We start from the raw sequence: 10770 nt of genomic DNA, 5'->3' as shown, positions 1-10770 counted from the left end.
AGTAGGGATTAATACAGCTCAGTATGTATCACCTCAGATAGTCATCTGCCTCTTTTTATATTGAGTAAATGGTTCGATTGCATACGCATTACTGTTTAGCAATAACATGAAACAATACAATAAGTAAAACAATACAATAAAGCTGGTACTGCGCTTGTTAATAATATGTTTAGTGTGGCTGTGGTGTGCTAGTTGTTAAAACTTGTGAGAGCATTTAAACTGTTGTGTGCTTTAGCGATATCGAGACTATGGTCACAGCGCAGGTAGCGTCTAACGATTAAGCATTGTGTGGACATGTCGTGTGTCTATTATAATGAGTCGAAGTACATGTGTCGGTAAAAACAGTAGATTATGCATGAGGGAGAGGCTTACATGGAAAGTGAGTATATTTTAAATGACGAGAGATAAACTAGTCAGATGGGTGGCTGAAAACATGGTATACTTTGCTTATAAACTGACTATATATATGTTTAGATTCTAGCAGTAAAAGACAGGCTGGGTCACCAAAGCGGTATAAGCAAGAGTTGGGTAATAGTCCCAAGGAGGCTTCCATATGGTCATAAACTAAACTAGTTAAACTAGTTAGGGGCAAACGAAATAGCGCTGGATAAAATAAAAGACAAAAAGTTAACTTGCGTTGCTCTCCCTGTGATCGATGTGTACAGGAGAAGCTGGTGGGGGTTAAGTTCCCCCTTGCTCTGTCCGAGAGTTCTCTCAGCCGATGCCTGCCAGAGGAGCCCTGCATTCCTGCAGTTTGGAGATGTCGATGGGGGTTAGCTCCAGCCGCACAGCCTCTAGGTTTGCAGTCGGGTTTGCCTTAATATGGTAGGATGAGGGACGCCAGGCTTGCTGCTTTAGGTGGCTATCTCGGGAGTCTCTCATGACCCTGACCTTGATTCTTGTTTGGAGCTGCATCTTGGAGGCGTGTTTGCGCGTTGGCAGCATGCTCCTCCGTGTGAGGGCTGTTTGCCGCGGTCGTAGTCGCTCAGGCCCTCGCCCAACAGCTTTTTGTGTCCCTCTCCACTGATCCCATTCTGCAGTAGGGGCCCGTTTACAGTTCCCATTGCTTCCGCTCGTTGTGTCACCACACACCGCTGTATCCCGGTTGTCTGTATTCCCAGAGTGGCAGCGTCGATACATTCTCCGTGGATGTGGGAGTTGCTGTGTGGTTATACGTCTCGAGGCCCTCAGGTTAGGAGTACTGCAACGGGTTCGAGGCAGCTTAGGTCGCAGACATGCTATGGGTGTCCGGTCTTGTTTGTTCCAGCACTTTGGTGTGGGTTTGCTTTGATGCTTTGGAACTTTTGGGTCAGGCCTGAGGCCCTTAGCTGCGGGGGGTGAGTGGATGCGTCGGCTGCATTCCAGGGCACCCGCGGGTGTCTCCGCTGGCGCTGGTGGCTTGGGTAGATTGCATTCCCTGTCGCTCTAATGCTGGGTCAACCTTTTTTGGGAGCTGTATCTGCTTGGGTCTCCACCTGCCGTACTCCGTCCTTGCATTGTTTGGCGCTCTCCCCTCTGGTGGCGTATCGTTCCTCGTGTGGCCTGAGTTCAGCACCGACCTGTTTTAGTGGTAGGGTCTTTTGTTTCTGCTCCAAGCGTGTCCAGAACTGCCTGCAAATAGCCTCGAACCTGGCGCTGAAGTCTGCTGCCCAGTCACTTGGGTTTTGGCGGTCTGAGTAAATAACGCCACTGTCGGCCATTTTGATTATGCCTCGTGTTCCCCGCTTGCCTGCCGCTCTCCCAGGGGTGTGTTGTAGCTGGGTGGTATGGACCGGGATGACCCCCACCGGTCCTGGGGGGGGGGGGGGGGAAAGGTGCTTTGCTGGGGTCCCAGATGCTGTCGTGCTCGGGGAGCGGCCGTCTCTCCGTTGCACAGTGTCTGATAGGCCGCAAACCTTGGCGTGTCTGTTAGGCTGAGTTGAGGTTCGAGAGAGGTACCATTTAGTTCGGTAGCCTCTCCTGGTAACGATTGTAGCGGTTTGCAGCTTGTGGGACTCGATGGCTGGGCAGGGTGCCCCGGTTTTGTTCCCAGACTTGGGAGCTCTAACCCAGCACGTCTCGGTTGCTTGGCTCCGCCCCCCTTGTTTTAATTTTTTTTTTTTTTATATTCTTTATTTTTGCTGTGCATGTAGTAACAACAGGCTTGCAGAGCCACAACAGCAACTGCAGGCTTTTTCATAGCATTTTACAGTGTGGCAGATTAAACAGCACATTTTTTTTTTTTTAAAGAACAAGAAAGTATCTGACTTTTGAACATCTGTAGAATGTTTTAAACATGCTAAACTAGACAGGCTTATGGTTGATTTCGTTACGTTAAGATTATGTGGAATATATGGCATTACATTCCTGAGGAGTACAAACATTTTTACATATGCCAGGATTATAATTGTTTGAATTCTTGCTTTAGTGAAGGATCAAAATGAGCTTGACAGGTAGGAGAAGTCAGAGGAGAGACACAGTGGGAAAACATTGCATTTGCGGACATCATAGCATTGGTTATTAATGTTGTGTGTCATACACGGCAGCTAGCGAAACTATGCTGTAAGTTTACATGCGGTATACATAAATATTGCTAACTGGGATGGTCAGGTAGGTGAGTTGGTTCGTCTGCATCTGCCAGTGTCACTATTCCTAGGACATCATGCTAGGGTATATATTTTAAATCAGTGTTAGTTGGGTAGTGCTAGCTAGCTTCACAATACAGTTTAAGGAGACACATATAGGCAAGGATTAGTACATTACGATTATTAAGAATGCAGGGAGCAGTTCATGTGTAAAGAGGCCCCATTCCGCTGCCCGTGCCTATCCGATCCCCTCTGGGTGACAGGTGCATTCCTCGTGGGCTCTCTCGGGTATCATACTTTTCTGCGTGACAGCGGGGCAGTGTGAGCTTCTGTGCCCGAGCCTCAGCTGGGGTGACATGTTTGTTTGTCGGGCTCGTGTCCGCCTTGGGGCTGAGTTCCGTGGCACTCTGTACATCGTTGTCGGGCAGGGTAAAAGGGCTTGACGGATCTTGACTCTCTGTTGTACCCTGTATCTGCTTTTGTGTCTCGTAGGGTGGCTTGCTTCATGGCAGCACTGTAACAGCTAACTTTGAGGTTTCACACAGCACAGGCAGAAGCAGGCTCTTTAGGCTAGTTGAGTGGTGGCTTAGCTCACATTATGTCAATCTTTATGCTGGGACCCCAGTCTTCTTGCTGTAACCCCACACTGCCCGTCGCAAATCTCATCTAGATGAGCAGGTACTGCCTGGGAATTGAACTTCATGCAGTCGGCGCACGTGGCGCCTGCCATCTTGGAGGCATCGATCTTGCTCCCCTGCCTCAAATGCAGAATCCTGCCCATAGCCACCAGGTGAGGACCGGGATCACCCCCCCGGTCCATAGGGGGGGGAACGGAGCCGGGTCTGTGCCGACCAGTGCTTTTGGTCGGGCTCTGTGGTGCATGGTAGCGAGGCAGCGGCCGTCTGCCTCGCTCACCGCCGGAGAAGGCCCGGGTTAGGGCACCATGATCCTCTCCCCTGGGGGACTGTAGCTCAGCGAGCCAGCCTCTCCCCAGGTCCAGCTGTACCTTGGCACTGGGCGTCTGTGTTGTCGGTCTGCCCAAGTTAAAAAACACAAGTTTACAGCGTGTTGTTATGACATTTTACCTGAGCCGCTCTGACTTGCGGCCATCCGGCTCGGCGGCCCGGCCCCGCCCCCCCTTGTTTTAATTTTTTAATTAAAGAACAAACATGAATTCATTGTGTCCTTTCATCTTCCAGACAATGCTGTCTTCTTTATCTCGTAGTTGGCACTTGTGGTTGTAAGTTATTTCTAGATTTTAACACATTTGTTATCTTCTTTCTCTAATAAATACATGACATAGCAGGTGTGTATGCTTTGAATTCTAAATACAACCATAATCACCATGTTCCAGTGGCTTAGGATAAGTTGGGAATGCAATAATGTTTCTACACATAAAATCATATGGCCAGCAGGGGGCACTAGAGTCTAACAACAAAGTCAAAAGCAGGGATACATTGAAACACAGATTTACAAAAAATAGATTAAAAGAGCTGTGGGGAAAAAATCCAATCCACCTAATTATTAATTTTAGTTATTTTATCCTATAATACCAAATTCAATTCAGAAATACAAAGTAGGAACATTACTCACCAAGCAAGAAAGTGGATAAACACTATGGTACTACTCAGATAAGGGGAACTACAAACCCCTTAATGTATTCCAGAATACAAAATAAATATCCGGGCTCACATAGACTCTGACAATGATGCAAAATGTATTTAGAATGGAACAGGCAACGTTTCGGATCACAAGAAAGCTTGAGAAAGGCTCTTATTGCCACTCTAAATAAAGTCTGCATCTTCAGGGGAAATGTGTGCCAGAATTTGTATTTATTATTATTTAATTTAAAATATAAGCAGAAATAAATGTGCAAGTTTAGTATCTTAACTGCTATAGTTAAAGGAACACTAGCTTTAGGAATACATATCTATATTCCTAACACTACAGCCCTGATGCCCCTAATCAATTAGGTACCCCCAGTGTAAAAAAGAAATAAAATCAAAATTAATTACTACTCACCAAAATTGCATTATCCTGGAGAGCACTAGGAATCTGCTGGGGATCGCCTCGCAGCAATGCGCCTAAGATTCTGCCATAGGGGATCATTGAATACAATCATTCTCTATGGCTGACTATTAGGGCACTGTGCATGCACGCGTGAAATTAAGGTATGTTACGGTACGAGAGCCAGGAAGTAAGATCCAGCCTCTCATATGCACAGGACTTGGAGGTGTGGCTTGAAGCCATGCTTCAAAACCCTTTAATTAGTAAACTAAAGGGATTTAGGGGAAAGGAGGCGGGGGGGGGGGGAGGGGGCAGTTCCATTCTTCAGGTAAGATAAATCAAACTACCTCAACTCTTACAGACAGAAACACTAAAACTGTTATATCTCCTCCCAAGTGTCTTTTACCTGTTGGAAGTGGTACTAACTAGAGATAAAGTTGCAGGATGCAGTACATATACCCTCTCTCTGTGCCTACATATTTCTCCATTCCATCTATCAACACGGTCTATCAGTCTGCCTTACATGTCCCACAGCTCTGATCTCCCCTCTATTCTCAAAACTCTGAATCCCGTCTGTTCAAGACTCACTGGACCACTTCTCTCCTTCCCCTCTTACTAGCAGGCAGAAGCCACTGGTATGCATCTCGGGGTGGAGGAAGAGGTGGATATAGTGAGTATAGCAGAAATGGGACATGCCATACAGCCACATGATAACAGGAGGGTGGTGGGCTGAGAAGTAGAAGCAGAAAGAGAATTTTCACAGTGTGCAAAGTTAGCTTTACGATAACTACCAGTAAAGCCCACAGTTTAGCTCAGCTCCTGGGGGAAAGAAAGACTGTTTGGTAAACATTCCACAATTGCTCCTCACCCCTTCCTCCCCATCCCCCCCCCCCCCCCCCCCCCCCCCTGCCTGACTTAACCGAATGACATACTTAGCGACGCAGAGGCCAGGCGGTAAAAACTTACTCTCGAGGTACACTTCACACCAGTCAGCTTAGTTAGCCACTTAGTCAGGGACGACATCAGTGATGTACCAATTTTTGCTTAATAGTTACCCTGTGCGACTCACCTCTTATAACAAAATGTGCTAGGACCGTACATGCCAAACCACTGTTTCTCTAATGTTTAAGTAGCTGGCATCAGCTGTTGTGGCAGTGCCAGCCTGTTTGTAATAGCAATGCACAAATAAAATAAAGAATTTAAGAAAAAGAAATATACAAATGTATAGTGGAAGAACTGGAAGTAGGCTTGATCGCCGAAACATGTGAGTGATATTCCTACCCCACCCTTTAACCATTATATGTTTTTACAGTTCACACTATGTTTGTTGTGTTCTTTTTTTAGGCACCTTTTATTGATTTATGATATCTACCTTATCCAGTATACATTTGTTTATTTATTTATTTATCTATTTATTTACTCTGTCACAAGGTTTATTTCCTTACTGGTATATGTATATACTTTGGTTCATTTCTCAACACACAAACCTAGACTAAATATAGGCTTCCTATACTGTAAAGGAAAATATATTCCTAATCCTTAGAGTGGTCGGGAATAACGTATAATAATATAGAATACAGTCTTTATTGCAGAAAGAGATTAAGAGGGACAGGCCAAGTTTAAGGGAATAACGGGCAACTTAGCTATTACAATCAAAAATGCACTCTTGGGTAATAGAAACCACTACGGGGCAAAGAAGGAGAGTGGTGTGGTCTTAAATAGCTCCAGAACAGGTTTCATTGGAACGCTTAAATTCTGAAAGCAAAACATACATGACCGATATCTCTGGATAGATGTGGGCTGCCGTGGTATGAAAATATGATGGAAGCTTTCAGGAGTATATGAAGGAAGCAAGATGGAGTCCGCGTCTAAAAAGATGCCAGATTAATGCATGGCATCAATATATGTGGCCACATGCAGATACCACAGAGGCCGTGACAGAAGGTTAATTCAGGTTTATTACATTTCACGTATTCCATTTCTATAAATATATCTAAGAGGCACATACCATCTAATTGATTTGATTGGGTTTATAGCGTAATCCACGCACAATTCATAGAATGATATACTTTGTTTATAGTTAAGCAATAAAGCAGGATTGAGAATACACAGGGCACTCCATGTACTGCCAGGCCGGAATTAGTTTGTGATTTTTAGCTCGGTGAAGGTAAAATACAGCGTGGCTCTGGTGATTTGCATCCTTCATTTTGCTTCTCTTATTACCTGGGGATTTAAGCAATTCAGCCGTTACATGTTGTTTACAGATTAATGTGTCCACACTGGAGGAATAGGGCTAAAATCTGCTACTGTGCGCCTGTTTGAGACTGTGTCTCACGGAAATAATGAGAGATTATTCCTAGAAACACTTTATCTAGGATAGAAACAGTAAGCTGTCATTCAGAAAGGAGTAGGGGATGGTAAAATGCTTCCTCTATATTTGTTTTTCATTTTCAAGAAGACTAAGCCTGAACATTTTTTGAATATTTGTCTGCTAAAATTTGCATTGTGGTGGATATGTACATCTCCAAATCCCTGATGCAGGGGGACAGGGCAGTGCTGATTTTGGGCCCTGGTTTCCAGGACAGAAAAATATTAAACTAAATGCATTAAAGTGACACTATAGTCACCAAAACAACTTTAGCTTAATTAAACAGTTTTGGTATATAGATCATGCCTCTGAAGTTTCACTGCTCAATTCTCTGTAATTTAGAAGTTAAATCATTTTTGTTTCTTTTTATGCAGCACTAGCCACACCTCCGCTAGTTGTGACTCACACAGCCTGCATGGGAAAAAACATGTTTTTACTTTCAATCAGGTGTAACTTACTTTAAAAGTTTTTATCTCCTGCTCTGTAAATTTAACTTTAATTACATACAGGAGGCTCCTCTAGGGTCCAGCAAACTATTAACAGAACAGGAGATAAAAAATTCTAAATTACACAGAATTTGCAATAAATGAAGTTTAAAAATTAGATGACTTTTTACAGGAAGTGTTTAGGAAGGTTGTGTATGTCACATGCAGGGAGGGTTGACTAGGGCTGCAACTGAACAGGAACTTTGCTTAAGCTCCACCCATTGAAAAAAAAAATCGCCAGTGATCACGCACCCCTTAAAATTAAGCAGTCCCTTTTAATTTTTCTGAAAGTTAATGTCAGAAAAATTAAAACAAGAAGTAGAGACAAAAAAAGGATAAAAGTAAATTATGTTGTTATGCCAGTTGGAGCTCATTACCTCATTGGGTTAAACCGTTTGTTAACGGTTTAAAACCAAAGCATTGAATCCGCTCTATCCGTCTCCTTTTGCACCATATCCACTACAACACTATACCGTTGTTATGGTACTTAGACTGCCTCATTAATTGATGAAAAGCTAATTAGCCACCTGGAAAGGCCTACATGTGTTGCTAGATATGTTGAGCTATCATCATGACTCTCCCATAAGGGAAACAGATCTTGATTTTATCGATTACATGTAGTCTAATTGTTAAAGTAGGCAGAAAATGTTTGTAGTCTATAATAAATATATAAGGGGCCTCCTGCCCCATCTGGAACCTCTCGCTAGGCCTCAACACCAAAGAATCTGAAAGAAGAAATATGTTAAGTATGCTACATTTACACAGATTATGGTGCGGCTACAGGCAAATTATTGCCCAAGATGGAGGAGCTTCATAGTCACGTGTCACGCTCACATGGCAGTCAGGCCCCCCAAGGTAGATGTATTGATAGGAACAAGCTTTCATCACTTTACCATCCATTGCTATCTTTTTCCATTTGTAATATCCATCTTTAAAGCATTGTATTTATATATTAATTACAGTTTTCTAAGATGTGGATGTGCTTGTTGTATTTCTGCCTAGGGGGAACCTGGGACATCACTGATAACAAGTTTAGCCAAAACCTGGCCTACACAGACCACCCAAGTATAAAGAAATCTTATTTTTTTTTTATTTCCTTTTTCTAACATATGTAGGGTATCTTGTTTTATTATTGTTTGAAAATATAAAATCTCTCAAATCTCATATGTGCCATGTATATACCGTATATATAAATTTTGTCTTTATCTTGTCTCTATGTGCATGATCTAATTAACAATTATTATTCATGACTATTATTAAAGGAACACTCCAGAAACAATAACAACTTAATTGAGATGACATTGTCATGGTCCCTATAGTGTTCATTTAATTATTCTTCTTTAAATTGATCTATAGAAAGGTGACAGTACCACTTTAAATATTCATTTCTAATTTTATTTTATTTTTCCCATTGTGTATATGGACCTTTTACCACTGTGTGGCAGTATTACTAGTCTATACTTTTTATAATCAACTAAGTAAATATTTTGACTAATGTGTACTTTGCCCAGCAGTTACCCTGTGTGCTACAATGAATATTAAAACAGGGAGGGAGGAGAGGGCTGACAACTATTCATCACAAATCTGCTGAACTTCGCCACGGTACACCTGTTACCAGGACAGCCAAGTCCTTCTACCTAGCAATTCATAATAATAATAATAATAATACATTCACTGCAAACGCCTATGGTCATTCTCGCGACAACATTTTTGTATTCCAAATGGTTTGTTATTTAAAAAATAAAATAAACAATGTATTAATAAAGATAATGCTCCAGCATTGACGGTTGTCTATGTTGTAAATTAAATTCAGTTTCCTTAGACATATTGCATAACCCATACAGAGACAGTGATACTAGTTCATAAATGTTAACAGAGGTGATTGTGACAAGTATGTCAGTTCTGGAAGTGACAGTGTTGGGGGACTTTTTGCAGTTGTCAATCGTATTGGGATGCATTTTAGCTATTACCAACTCACATGTTCACTAAATGCAACTTAGTGGTAGCTGTTCCTCAAACCCCATCTGAATTCTTGGGGTCCCTTATAAAGCCCCCCCCCATTAACACATTCAGAGCATGGGGGTGCATAGCACATTTCCTTAGGGTGTTCACCTGGGCAATTCTTTCCCTTTGTCACTTGTAATTTTATATCAGGTGAATATTTATTAAAGAGACACTCCAAGCACCATAACCACTACAGCTCACCATAGTGCCAGGAGTGCCCTGACACTCCTTCTAGAGTAATTAGTCAAAGAGTTTAAGAACCATTTGACAACTTACTTTGGTCCCCAACCCCTCTCGTCATCTCCCTCCTTAGTCAGTCAGCTTTCCGCTTTCCTTTTTATCCTCCCTCCTTATGCGATGTTAGTTGCATCCATCCTCTCTATCCCCAAGCTATAAGACTCCACTCCTCACTCTCCCATTGAAGTCCTACCACAATTCCTATGCAGTATTTCAAAGAGACTTAGCTGTTCTTCTCACACTGGCCAGCCTCAACACCATGGTTCCAGGGCATAGCAGCACACCAGACGGGTGACAAAGAGGGATGATTTAATGTAACATCACTGTTAATTCTGTGTAGAGTAAGTAGCACAGCTAATTCACTGTGAAAGACCTGGCCGTGGTCCATGGTAAGGCCAGAGCACCCAGCGCTGCTGCTTACAAGGGAGTCATCCAGGCATCAGTCTGATAAGTGGCCTGCTCCAAAGCTGTCTGGCTAGGGGAGATATTAGGACCACCTGGCATTGCAGCACCACACGTGGGCCCTGGTGCTTGGTCTTGTCTGATACCATGGTAATGACTGTTCCTCCTGATGTTAGCCCTGCTGCCAAGCTCAATGTTACCTTTAAGGTGTTTAGAGAAGAAAGCTGAATTGCACAATTTAGACTAAAGTAACCCAGCTAGAAAACAATCAAAACTTTGCAGGAACATTTTAAAGGAAAAATATAGGGTCAGGAACAGAAACATGTATTCCTGACCCTATAGTGTTAAAACCACCATATAGCCCTCCCCCGATCCCCCCTTTGCCTCCCTCTGTCTAATTATAGTAAAATTTTACTTGTATTCAAGTCTGCAGCTGCTGCCTCTGAATGCCTGACATCATCAGAAGTGATTCTGTGAGCCAATCACAATGCTTTCCCATAGGATTGGCTGAGACAGTCAAGGAGGCCAATCAGGGGCAGAGCCAGCACAAGTTAAACACAGCCCTGGCCAATCAGCAGCTCCTCAAAGAGATGAATTGAATCAATGAATGAGGAAAGTTCAGTGTCTGCATGAAGAGGGTGGACACACTCAATGGCAGCCCCAGGAAGCTCCTCTAGTAGCCATCTAAGAAGTGGCCAGTGGG

The sequence above is a fragment of the Pelobates fuscus genome, chromosome 6, assembly GCF_036172605.1.
Source record: "Pelobates fuscus isolate aPelFus1 chromosome 6, aPelFus1.pri, whole genome shotgun sequence".
Taxonomy (NCBI): Eukaryota; Metazoa; Chordata; class Amphibia; order Anura; family Pelobatidae; genus Pelobates; species Pelobates fuscus.
This window is presented reverse-complemented; position numbering follows the sequence as displayed.